Source organism: Suncus etruscus, chromosome 6 (genome assembly GCF_024139225.1).
Source record: "Suncus etruscus isolate mSunEtr1 chromosome 6, mSunEtr1.pri.cur, whole genome shotgun sequence".
Lineage (NCBI taxonomy): Eukaryota > Metazoa > Chordata > Mammalia > Eulipotyphla > Soricidae > Suncus > Suncus etruscus.
Window position 1 is genome coordinate 33,041,047 of NC_064853.1, and position 12,206 is coordinate 33,053,252.

The window sequence follows — 12,206 nt, forward strand, 5'->3', positions numbered from 1 at the left end:
CTCACGGGCCGGTTTGTAAACTTAGCCCCGCCCTTTGATGTGACTTCCGGGCGCCGCTGGTGACGTATTTTGTCCGCGACGGCCGAGTGGCGGCAGCGGCGGCGGCGGGAAAAGTCGCAGGAGCTCTGGGACGGTCCAGAAGGGCGCCCAGCATGTCTGCAATTAACTTTGGGTAGCAGCGGAAGACTAGGCATCGCCGAGGCGTGTGGCTGGCTTCATTTGCCTATTTTTATTTTGGTTTAAGCCACATCTGATGATGCTCGAGGGTTATTCCTGGCACTACCTTCAGGGATATTTCCTGGAGGTGCTGGGGAGGAAGGGGTTAGCCATATAGGATGCAAAGGCTCGAGCCCGGGTCAGTCTTATGCAAGGCAAACTCCCTGTCCTTACCCACGTTTTGGAAAGCATCGTTTCAGAAGCTTCTCGGAGGCCTACAAGCCTGTAGGGTTCTTGCACCTTGCACTGCCAGCTCAGAGGCAGGAGTAAGCCCTGGCCACTCAGGTGTGGGCCCCTCAAAAAAAAATAAAAAGGAGTGACAGCAGCGATAACACAGCGGGTGAGGCGTTTGCCTTGCATGCGGCCGACCCGGGTTCACTTTCGACATCCCAGGCCCCCTAAGCATGCCAGGAGTTATGGCTTGATTTTTGTTGTTGTTGTTGTTGTTGTTTGGTTTTTGGGTCACACCCGGCGGTGCTCAGGGATTACTCCTGGCTCTGCACTCAGAAATTGACCCCCTGGTAGGCTCGGAGACCATATGGGATGCCGGAATTAAACCTGGGCCCTTCCTGACAAAAGCCCTACCGCTGTGCTATCTATCACTCCGGCCCCAATGGAGTGATTTTTGAGCGCCACCAGGTGTAGTCTATAAAGAAAGACCCTAATTTTACTGGTTGTGACCCCTTCCTTGTGGAAAAGAAAGTAGTGAGTAGTTGGACGCTCTTGCATACATTTCCGAGTTTGTGGTTCTTATAAAGAACAGAGTCATTCATTATAGTCTTGAGTTTTCAGTGAAGACCATGGAGCACAGCTGCCTCCCAATAAAGATTCATGTGTGGTCGAGGTGTTTGGTCTGGATAGGCTGACTAGGAAGCGAAGGCCTTCTGGGGAAAAAAAAAAGATCTTCTGCTGGAGCGATACCACAGCGGGCTGGGCATTTGCCTTGCACACCGCCCATATGATCCCCGGAGCCTGCTAGGAGTAACCTCTAGGTGTGGCCCAGAAAAAAAAAAAAAAAAAAAAAAAGATCTCTAAGAAAGAAGAAAAGGGGACCGGAGAGATAGCATGGAGGTAAGGCCTTTCATGCAGAAGGTCGGTGGTTCGAATCCCGGCATCCCATATGGCTAAGGCCTGCCAGAAGTGATTTCTGAGCGTGGAGCCAGGAGTAACCCCTGAGCGCTGACCCAACCCCCCAAAAAACAAAAAAACAAACAAACAAAACCCAAAAACTAAAAGAAGAAAAGGAGACAATCTCTTTTGGCTCTACGGAGTGTGACCCAACCCCTCCCCCAATCTCCCCCCCCCCCCAAAAAAAAACGAAAGAAGAAAAGGAGACAATCTCTTTTATTGAAGTAGGACATGACAACATATTAGGAAATGGAGGGGCCGGGCGGTGGCGCTAGAGGTAAGGTGCCTGCCTTGCCCGCGCTAGCCTTGGACAGACCACGGTTCATCCCCCAGCGTCCCATATGGTCCCCCAAGCCAGGAGCAACCCCTGAGCGTCAACGGGTGTGGCCCAAAAACCAAAAAAAAAAAAAAAAAAAAAAAAAGGAAACCGGGCCGGCGAGGTGGCGCTAGAGGTAAGGTGTCTGCCCTGCAAGCGCTAGCCAAGGAAGGATCGCGGTTCGATCCCCCAGCGCCCCATATGGTCCCCCCAAGCCAGGGGCAATTTCTGAGCGCTTAGCCAGGAGTAACCCTTAAGCATCAAACGGTGTGACCCAAATAAAAAAACAAAACAAAACATAAAAGGAAATGGAAACATGGGGGTTTGGGAAAAGCTCATTCACTTAATTCATGACACGGAGTTTTTGTTTTGGGGCCACACCCAGTGGTGCTCAAGGGTTACTCCTGCTGTGTACTCAGGAATCCTGGTGGTCTCAGACCACCAAATGGGCTGCCAGGGATTGATGATGAGTCGGCTGTGTGCTCTACCCACTGTTTTATCTCTCCAGTTCCAACAACCTGAATTTGCTGCATCTCCCTCTTATCCAAGGCAACCCCTTAAATTACCAACCAGACCCCTCCCAGCTATGGGAGGGTTTTCCTCTCCTGGTGAGATAGGCAGGAAGTTGGGGGAAAGAGTAACAAGTACCACACAATTAAACATTAAGAAAAAACCATGTCTGAATTAGAAAGCAGTTGATAGGGTGATATGATTTGGTAGATGGTTATTTTATGGGCAATGGCATAATGCAGTTAATGTTAGTGGCCTTGAAGCAAATAGAAGCCAGGTTGTTAACATTGTAGGACAGGAAGATGGAGGACTTCTTCAGAAAATCAGACAGGGATGACTCCTATCAGATGTCCAAATCAGGAGCAGGGACTTGAAAGGCAGGTGTGAGACACTTGGATGTCTAGCACAGGTCATCCTTTCTTTTTTTTTAATTTTGTTTTGGTTTTTGGGTCACACCCAGCAGTGCCCAGGGGTTACTCCTGGCTCTTTGCTCAGAAATTGCACCTGGCAGGCTCAGGGGACCATATGGGATGCTGGGATTCGAAACACTGTCCTGCATGTAAGGCTGTCTTTCCGACCCCACAGGTCATCCTCTGAGAGGGCTTCAGAAAAGACTCAGCTGCACTAGTAATCAGTTACCACTTAAACACATTAGAAGGGATGTATGTGATAGGGACCAGAGTGATAGCATAGTGGTAAGGCGTTTGTCTTGCACGTGGCAGACACAGGACAGACTCAGGTTCGATTCCTGGCATCCCATATGTTCCCCCAGCCTGCCAAGAGCAATTTTTGGGGGGGGGACCCACACCCATTGATGTTCAGGGGTTATTCCTGGCTGAGCACTCAAATCGCTCCTGGCTTAGGGGACGCCAGGGTATCTAACTGGGGTCCGTCCTAGGCTAGCGCTTGCAAGGCTTACCTCTTGCGCCTTACCTCTAGCGCCACCACTCCAGCCTTCAGGAGCAATTTCTGAGCAGAGAGCCAGGAGTAACCCCCGAGGGCTGGTGGGTGTGGAACCCCCCAAAAAATGGATGTGATAGAGCCTGATGGAGGGGAATGATTGGGATAGAGGGATAGCTGTATGACCATGGTTTTTTTTTTGTTTTTTTTTTTTTGTTTGGTCACACCCAGCAGTTCTCAGGAGTTACGCCTGGCTCCACACTCAGAAATCGCTCTTGGGGGACCATATGGGATGCCGGGATTCGAATCAATGACCTGCATGGAAGGCAAACGCCTTACCTCCATGCTATCTCTCTGGCCCCTTTTTTCACTTTTAAATCCACTTTTATTTTTTTTCTCTTCATATACAGACAGACTCTTATTGGCATTTCAAAGTTATTTGATGGTGGCTAGGAAGCTTTTTTTTATTCTCTCAAACCCTGTTGGCATCAAAATAAGATAAGTCAACCAGATGAACTAGAAAATATTTACAGAACACAGCAGAGGAAGCTTTAGAGACTTGGTAATTAAACCACCTAGAACCCTCCAGATTCAAAATCTCTCAATTCAGGGCCCTGCTTGGCAATGTCCCCTGGTTCAAAGGCAGGTCACTCTGTAATACTATGGTTGGGAAGTTTGTCACCCCAGTGTCGGGCACCACACACTTCTCCAAGGTGGGATCCTAGTCCTAGACTGGCAGATCCAGCTGATACCAACTAAAGACAGACAACACATTTACTCTGGAGATATCCTAGCATTTTTATCTATAATGAATTTGAACGAGATTCATCCCAGAAACTTATCACACTTGTCATGATTCTTTAGGTTGGGTGAGTCCTCAAGAGAGCAGTCAATTGAGACTTTATTGGTCTCCCTCTGATATGAATAAAGTCAACTTGGATAGCAACTAAAAGCTGCAGATAATTTGGATGCCATTTTTCCCCATAATATGGAAAATATTTCATATCTATTGCTCCATAGTGAGGATAATTCATTATACATGCCTCTTCTTCATCCTTTTCCTTTACTACACAGTGTATCTTTGGTATCTTTTGTATCTTCAGGCTTTAATCCAATTATTCTGTTCATCTTCAGATAGAAACATGGTTGTGCCATGGCATACCTAAGCTTTTAGGGGGGCTCAGCCCACCAGATGTATCCTCAGATTTTCCTGGTGTAAATTTAACCCCCATGGGGTTCCTCAAAAGGCCTGCTGTGGACACCTTTTTTCCCTGCCTGGATGGTTGAGGAATTTCCAAAGAGACGCCTGGCATTACATTTTCAGCCAATATTTGACTATCTCTCCTTTGTATATATCAGGCAAAATAATAGCCTCTATCAAATAATTTTGCTCAGAAATTCCAGCATCAAAGTTTGAGAACCCCCTTTTCTGGATATAGTCAGTCCTAAAAGCAAAGACAATTTTTCTCTTTGCAACTGCAGTTTCTGGTAATCAAGGGCGTAACCATAGTGCAGATCTTGACTATTGACCCTCCTTTAGAAATAGGGAAGCTCATTCTTGGGGATTTGATTTCTCCCTTCACTTAACATCTAAAACTATAGAGTCCAGCCTAGAAAGATCAAATTTCTAGATATTTCCTACTTCCTCCTAATTCTGATTTTGCATTTAAAGTAAGCTTGCGAGGAGTTACCTTGAGTTGTGACCTTCTCTCTTGTAACTTAGAATTTTTACAGTCACACCCATAGCTTAGGTATTGTTATTGTTGTACTAGGCTTTGTGATTACAATTATTCTTCACCTGTGGCTAATTTTACCCCTATAAATTCCCCTGCTCAAAAAATTAAACTTGTCACACTCCTACCAGAAATGTGTTGACCCCACATTCTCTGTGTGGTTTCATTTATTTCATATTTCAAATTCGGCCGCTCGTGCTCCCACTTCTCGTGAAGTGATATGACCCACGAGAATTGCTGAGAAGCAGCACGTCTATAGCATGGTTGTCCTATGGAATTACCATAGGTGCCACCTTTAGAGCTGCAGATGTCCAGCAGGATAAGGGGGAATTGGCAGGCCATCTAAGTGGGCTCTGACTATTCAAAATATGTGTTGGTACATGCTGAGAGATTCCTCTGTATTTCATCAGTGTATGGTTTTAGAGAGTTTTTGTTTGTTTGTTTTGTTTTTCGGGCCACACCCGTTTGATGCTCAGGGGTTACTCCTGGCTAAGCGCTTAGAAATCGCCCCTGGCTTGGGGAGGGGGACCATATGGGACGCTGGGGGATAGAACCGTGGTTCTTCCTTGGCTAGCGCTTGCAAGGCAGACACCTTACCTCTAGTGCCACCTTGCGGGCCCCTGGTTTTAGAGAGTTTTGTATGTCTTCAATGAGCCTCTTTTGGTTTCTGGATTACTCGCATTGAATGTATATTCCAGTGCAGTCGGTGACCTCAGGAAGGTGGAAACCCCTGGATTAGGAGTGCGGTCTTGGTATTTTAGAACCTCATCATTCAGCGTCTGAAGCATCGCCCCATAGTCAAAGAGAAGTGTGCAGCCAGGAACACATAAAAGACCAGGTAGAAGAGCAAGATCAAACCCCAGTTCTAGGCGGTGCACCCCAGGAACTCTCCGGTGCTGGGATTGTAGAGGAAGAGCTTCCATTTGGACAAACTCTGATGGAGGGCCGCCTTCTCCTTCTTTGTCATGGTGGGGCCATCGATGAGGCAAGGCGAGGCGAGGCTGCGGTAGGTGCAAGGACGCGAGATCTGGCTATGAGCTCAGAAATCACTCCTGGCTTGGGGTACCATGTGGGACACCAGGGATCGAACCCAGGTTGTCCTGGGCAGCCGCGTGCAAAGCAAACACCCTACTGCTGTGCTATGGCTCCAGCCCATCCTTCCAATATCTTAATGTGAGGTATTATATTTTGATGCATATATTAAGTTTTTGTTGTTTTGGGTTTTCCACTCAGGAATTGCTCTGGGAACCATATGGGGTGCCAGAAATTAAACCCAGAATGATTCTAAGACAAGGCTCCCTGCCTTCTTTACTATCTCTCTCGTCCAACATATATTAATTTGTTTTTTGTTTTTGTTTTAGAACCTCACCTAGCATGCTCAGGATTGTCGATTCTGTGCTTAAAAATCACTCGTCTGAACATAGAGCCAGGAATAACCCCTGAGCGCTGCAGGGTGTGACCTCAAAACCAAAAACAAACAAAAAAAATCACTCACTCCTGGTGGGGCTGGTGCAGTGGCTCAAGCGGTAGGGCATCTGCCTTGCATACGCTAACCTAGGATGGACTGCAGTTCATTCCCCCGGCATCCCAAATAGTCTCCCAAGCCAGGAGCGATTTCTGAGCGCATAGCCAGGAGTAACCTCTGAGCATCACCAGGTGTGGCCCAAAACCAAAACAAAAAAGAATCACTCCTGGTGGTGCTCAGAGAAACTCATGCAGTACTGGGTCTAAAATTAGGCTGCAGGTTCTAAAGCCTGGACACTGGAGAGATGCAGATCTAGAAGCAAACATCAATTTAGGAAATAAGCAGCACACACACACACACACACACACACACACACACACACACACACACACACACTTCCAGAGAGTCCAACACACACACACACACACACACACACACACACACACACACACACACACACACACACACACACACACACACTCTCTTCCAGAGAATCCAACACATAAGCCTTCAGCCCCTAAGCTCAGCTCCTGTGAAGTGGAGGTAGTCTAAGTGATCTAAACACCAAATCAAGGTGCTACATTCAAAGGAGTTTTCAATCAATTAGTAACAAGGCGTATAGTGGGATGGGGATGGGATCCTGGCGGTGCAAGAACCCTACAGGCTTGTAGGCCTCCGAGCAGCTTCTGAAACGATGCTTTCCAAAACGTAGGTAAGGACAGGGAGTTTGCCTTGCATAAGGCTGACCCGGGCTCGAGCCTTCGCATCTTATATGGCTAACCCCTTCCTCCCCAGCACCTCCAGGAGATATCCCTGAAGGTAGTGCCAGTTTGTCTGTCTTGTTTTTGGGCCATATCCGCTGGTGCTGGGGTTACTCGTTTCTCGGGTGAACATATGGGATGCCGGGGATCGAACCTGGGTCTGTGCTATCACTCTAGCCCTGCCTGCCTCCTTCCTTCCTTTTCTCTTTCTCACTTTTCTTGCCTTTATTGTTTGTTTTGGGGCCACACCCGGTGGCCCTCAAAGGTTACTCCAGGCTCTGTGCTCAGAAATGCTCCTGGCAGGCTCTGGGGAATGCTGGAGAATGGACCCAGGTTGGTCCTGAGTCAGCTGTGTGCAAAGCAAATGCCCTACCAGCTGTGCAATCTGTCAGGCCCCTGGTGGTTTTTTTTGTTTGTTTGTTTGTTTTGTTTTTGCATTTCTTTTTTACTTTATTTTGGATTTTGTTCCACACATGGTATTGCTCAGGCTTTACTCCTGGCTCTGTGCTCATAAATCACCTTGCCAGGCTCGGAGGACTATCTGGGATGCTGAGAATCAAACCTGGGTCTGCTACATGCACTGCAAACGCCCTGCCATCTGTGCTATTGCTCCAGCCCCTTCTATACATTTTTAATTGAATTACCATGAGATGCAGTGGCATAGTTGTTCATGATTTTCAGTCACATTATGATCAATAAGCATTAATTTACCAGTGCACAATCCTGCTACCAATGTCCCAGTTTGAGGTCCACCTCCATTGTCTTCCCCCCCTGCCCGCCACTATATCAGACATCTTTTTCTCTCTTTTCCATTTTCCCTTCTAAACACCATGGTTTGCAATATGAATAGGTACCATAACATCACTTTCCATCCTTTCAGCAGCCAGTTCTTGTCCAGAGTGATCATTTCCAACTACCATTATAGTGGTTCCTTCTCTGTCCTAACTGCCCTCTTCTGCTCTTTATGGCAAATTTCTCGTCATGGACTGGTCCTCCTGGCCCTCATCTCTATTGTCTTTGGGAATTATTACATACTATTTTCTTTTAATATCCCACAAATGAGTATGATCATTCTTTTTTTTTTTTTTTTTTGGTTTTTGGGTCACACCCGGCTGCGCTCAGGGGTTACTCCTGGCTGTCTGCTCAGAAATAGCTCCTGGCAGGCACGGGGGACCATATGGGACTCCGGGATTCGAACCAACCACCTTTGGTCCTGGATCGGCTGCTTGCAAGGCAAACACCTCTGTGCTATCTCTCCGGGCCCGATTATGATCATTCTATGTCTATCCCTATCCCCCTTTTTGTTTTTGGTGCCACACCCAGTGGCACTCAGGGGTTACACCTGGCTCTGCGCTCAGAAATCACTCCTGGCAGGTTCAAGGGGCCATTTGGAACGCTAGGAGATAGAACCCTGGTTGGCTGTGTGCAAGGCAAATGCCCTACCCACTGTGCTATATGGCTCTGGCCCCTATCCCTATGACTCATTTAATTCAGCACAATACTCTCCATATCTATCCATGTATAAGCAAATTTAATGACTTTCTTTTTTCTTTTTGGTTTTTTTTTTTTTGGGGGGGGGCCAACACCTGTTTGATACTCAAGGGTTACTCCTAGCTAAGCGCTCAGAAATTGCCCCTGGCTTAGGGGGACCATATGGGACACCGGGGGATCGAACCCCAGTCCTTCCTTGGCTAGCGCTTGCAAGGCAGACACTTTACCTCTACCGCCACCTCTCCGACCCGACTTTATTTTTTCTAACAGCTGCATAGTATTCCACTATGTGATGTACTAGTTTCTTTATTCACTCATCTGTGGATAAAGATCACAGATGACAGTGTGATTCACTCATCTGTTCTCAGGCACCTGGGTTGTTTTCAGATTCTGGCTATGGTGAATAAAGAAAGAACCTTAATGCAAACAAACTCATATTAGCAATGATTCCCCGTATTTCTTTGTCACCTCATAGTGCTGGGTCCTATCCTACAGCATTGACTTCTGAAACTGGGTTTAACTGTTTTGCCTAAAGTAGACTTCAATTGGATCCGTAAGAGGCAAGCCCACCAGGTGCCTGAGCAGTTATGAATAGGTTTCAGCTGAGTGGGAAGGGTTGTGAGGGGTCAGAATTCAATCTCCACTGAGGACTCCTGGGACCCAATGAAAGTCACACTTGGCATTCTTGCATTGAACCTTCCCTGTCCTGTAGGTGCTTACTGGATTTCCACCTTGAAAGTTTTCACTCATCGTTGTGCCCACACACAAGTACGGTGCTCCACATACTTGGTTTTACTGCAACAGATTACACTAGATCCCAAACAGAAGCTGGCACAGTATGTGGCAGTGTCAGGAATTGAACTCTTGACTCCATGCCTGCAAGGCAGATGCCTTATCATAGATAGAATTTCTCACTAGAACCTCCTATCTGGAAGTTTCAGGGCCACAGGTTAGTGTTATATAATAGGGGTGGGGGACTCCCCAGTGGTATAACTATGTTGGGCTGTAATCATGTTACTCAAGTGGCTGTAGTCTCAGGGTCCAAACCTAGGACCACAAGCAGGCTGAGCATCACTCCAGCCCTGAGTGACCCCTGCTAATGGTGCCATGTCAGATATCTGGAGGAATACAATTGCTAAATCTAGACTCTGTCTCTGGGTTTAGGAATCGTACCTGACTGTACTCAGGAATCCATGTGGTGCCAGGATTTGAAGCAAGGCCATTGCACGGTCAGCTCTTTACCACCCCCTTCACTATCTCTACCCCTAGTCCTGTATTTGATATCTCAAACATGTGTGGTCATTAGGAGGGAGAGTAGAGCTGCTTTACAAACAGAAGAACAGATTGAGGATGACATGTAGAGCTCCTAACTTCTTGTCAACTCCACACAAGCACCCCTGAAATCATTCAAGGTCTTTCATAATTGATTTCATGGTTCCTGAGCTATGTACTTCCCAACCCTGGTTCATCAACAATTTTGGTAGCATTTTACCAGTTAATTTATACCCCATCATCTACTTTCCAAATTGTTCATGCCCTATGCTTGCCTGTAATTGAGTCTTTTTATTTTTGGGCCACACCTTCAAAGGTTACTCATGGCTCTTTGCTCAGGAATCCCAAGATGGGATGCTGGGGATTGAAGCCAGATTGGTAATGTGCAAGTCAAGTACCCAACTTGATATTGTTCCAGCCCAGTTGGTCATTTTTATTGTCTTTTGGGCCACACTTGGTGGCTCTCAGGGATTACTCCTGGTTCTGTGCTCAAAATCACTTGTGGTAGGCTCTGGGGACCATGTGGGATGCCAGGGATCAAACCAAGTGGCCTATATGCAAAGCAAATGCACTACCGCTCTGCTATTTCTGGCTACAAGCTGTCATTCTTTTTTTGGCCACACCCAGCAGTGGCTTAGGGGTTACTCCTGGCTCTGCACTCAGAAATCACTCCTGGCAGACTTGGGGGACCATATGAAATGCTGAGATCCATCCTGGGTCAGTCACGTGCAAGGCAAATGCCCTATCACTGAGCTGTCGCTCCGGCCCCAAGTTGAGTCATTTTAAAAGACCCAAATGATATGGTCCATCAGATTCAAGTGCTTTTTTTTGTTGTTGTTTTTTTCGGGCCACAGCCGTTTGATGCTCAGGGATTACTCCTGGCTAAGCACTCAGAAATTGCCCCTGGCTTGGGGGAACCATATGGGATGCCGGGGGATCGAACCATGGTCCTTGGCTAGCACTTGCAAGGTAGACACCTTGCCTCTAGCACCACCTCGCTGGCCCCTCAAGTGCATTTTTTTTAAAACTTCATTTATTTATTGATTGGTTGATTTCTGGGCCACACCCAGCGGCAGACATTTGGGCTACTCCTGGCGCTGCACTCAGAAATCGCCCCTGGTGGGGCTGGGCAGTGGCGCTAAAGGTAAGGTGCCTGCCTTGCCTGCGCTAACCTTGGACGGACCGCGGTTCGATCCCCCGGTGTCCCATATGGTCCCCCAAGCCAGGAGCAACTTCTGAGCACATAGCCAGGAGTAACCCCTGAGCGTTACCGGGTGTGGCCCAAAAACAAAAAAAAAAAAAAAAAAAAAGAAATCGCCCCTGGTAGGCTGGGGACCATATGGGATGCCTGGAATCAAAGTGGGCCCCTCCTGGGTCGACTACATGTAAGGCAAACGCCCTACTGCTGTACTATTTCTCTGGTTCCCTCAAGTGCATTTTTTAAAAAAAATTTTTGGGTCACACCCCAAGCGCTCAGGGGTTTCTCCTGGCAGGCACAGAGGACCATATGGGATGCCAGAATTCTAACCACTGTCCATTTGCATGCAAGGCAAACACCTTACCTCCATGCTGTCTTTCCAGCCCAGATGCCTTTTCTTTTTTTTTTTTTTTTTTGGTTTTTGGGCCACACCCGGCATTGCTCAGGGGTTACTCCTGGCTGTCTGCTCAGAAATAGCTCCTGGCAGGCACGGGGGACCATATGGGACACCGGGATTTGAACCAACCACCTTTGGTCCTGGATCGGCTGCTTGCAAGGCAAACACCGCTGTGCTATCTCTCCGGGCCAGATGCCTTTTCTTATTCAGGATTTTTTTGGCCAATGTAGTGCAGTGATACTCAGAGGACCATGTGGTGCTGGAGACTGAACTGGGGCCTGTGCTGTCTCCAACCTTGAAGTGCTTTGTCAGTGATTTCCACTAAATCTTCAACATGCCCAGAATAACTGTTTCTGAGCCATATTTGGTGGTGCTCAGGAAACCATACGGAATACTGGAAATTGAAGCCTGGTTGCTGCATGTAAGTTAAGTGCCTTACCTGGTGGACTACTGCTTCAGTCCCCATGCCTAGAGTAGATTCTGTGTGTGGTAAATACTGTCTTTCATCAGCATGTCAGGAGGGCAAGCAGGATACAGCATCCTAGCAACAGCGAAGCGAGTATCCTGAGTCAGTCCCACACATTACAGACTGACTTTTCTTTATTGCTAGACATAAAATATACATATAAAGAGAATACATTAGGGATCCTCTTGGATCATAAGAGACCGAAAGGACAGGCCTCAGAAATATTATTTTTCCAAGTATAAGACATTCTAGTTTCCAGACTAGACACAGAAGGCAGAACAGAGCCCACATGCTGTACTAGAGGCTCTTCCTCCTTTCTTTGCCCCTGGAGCCACTGGGGGCACAGTCCACCG

The 12,206-nt window shown here is 47.4% G+C and overlaps 1 pseudogene; it reads right to left on the bottom strand.

The window, feature by feature from the left end:
- Position 1: 1 nt before the first annotated feature.
- On the bottom strand, positions 2-5,770 carry LOC126011691 (sodium/potassium-transporting ATPase subunit beta-3-like; annotated as a pseudogene).
- Between the last annotated feature and the right edge of the window lie 6,436 nt (positions 5,771-12,206).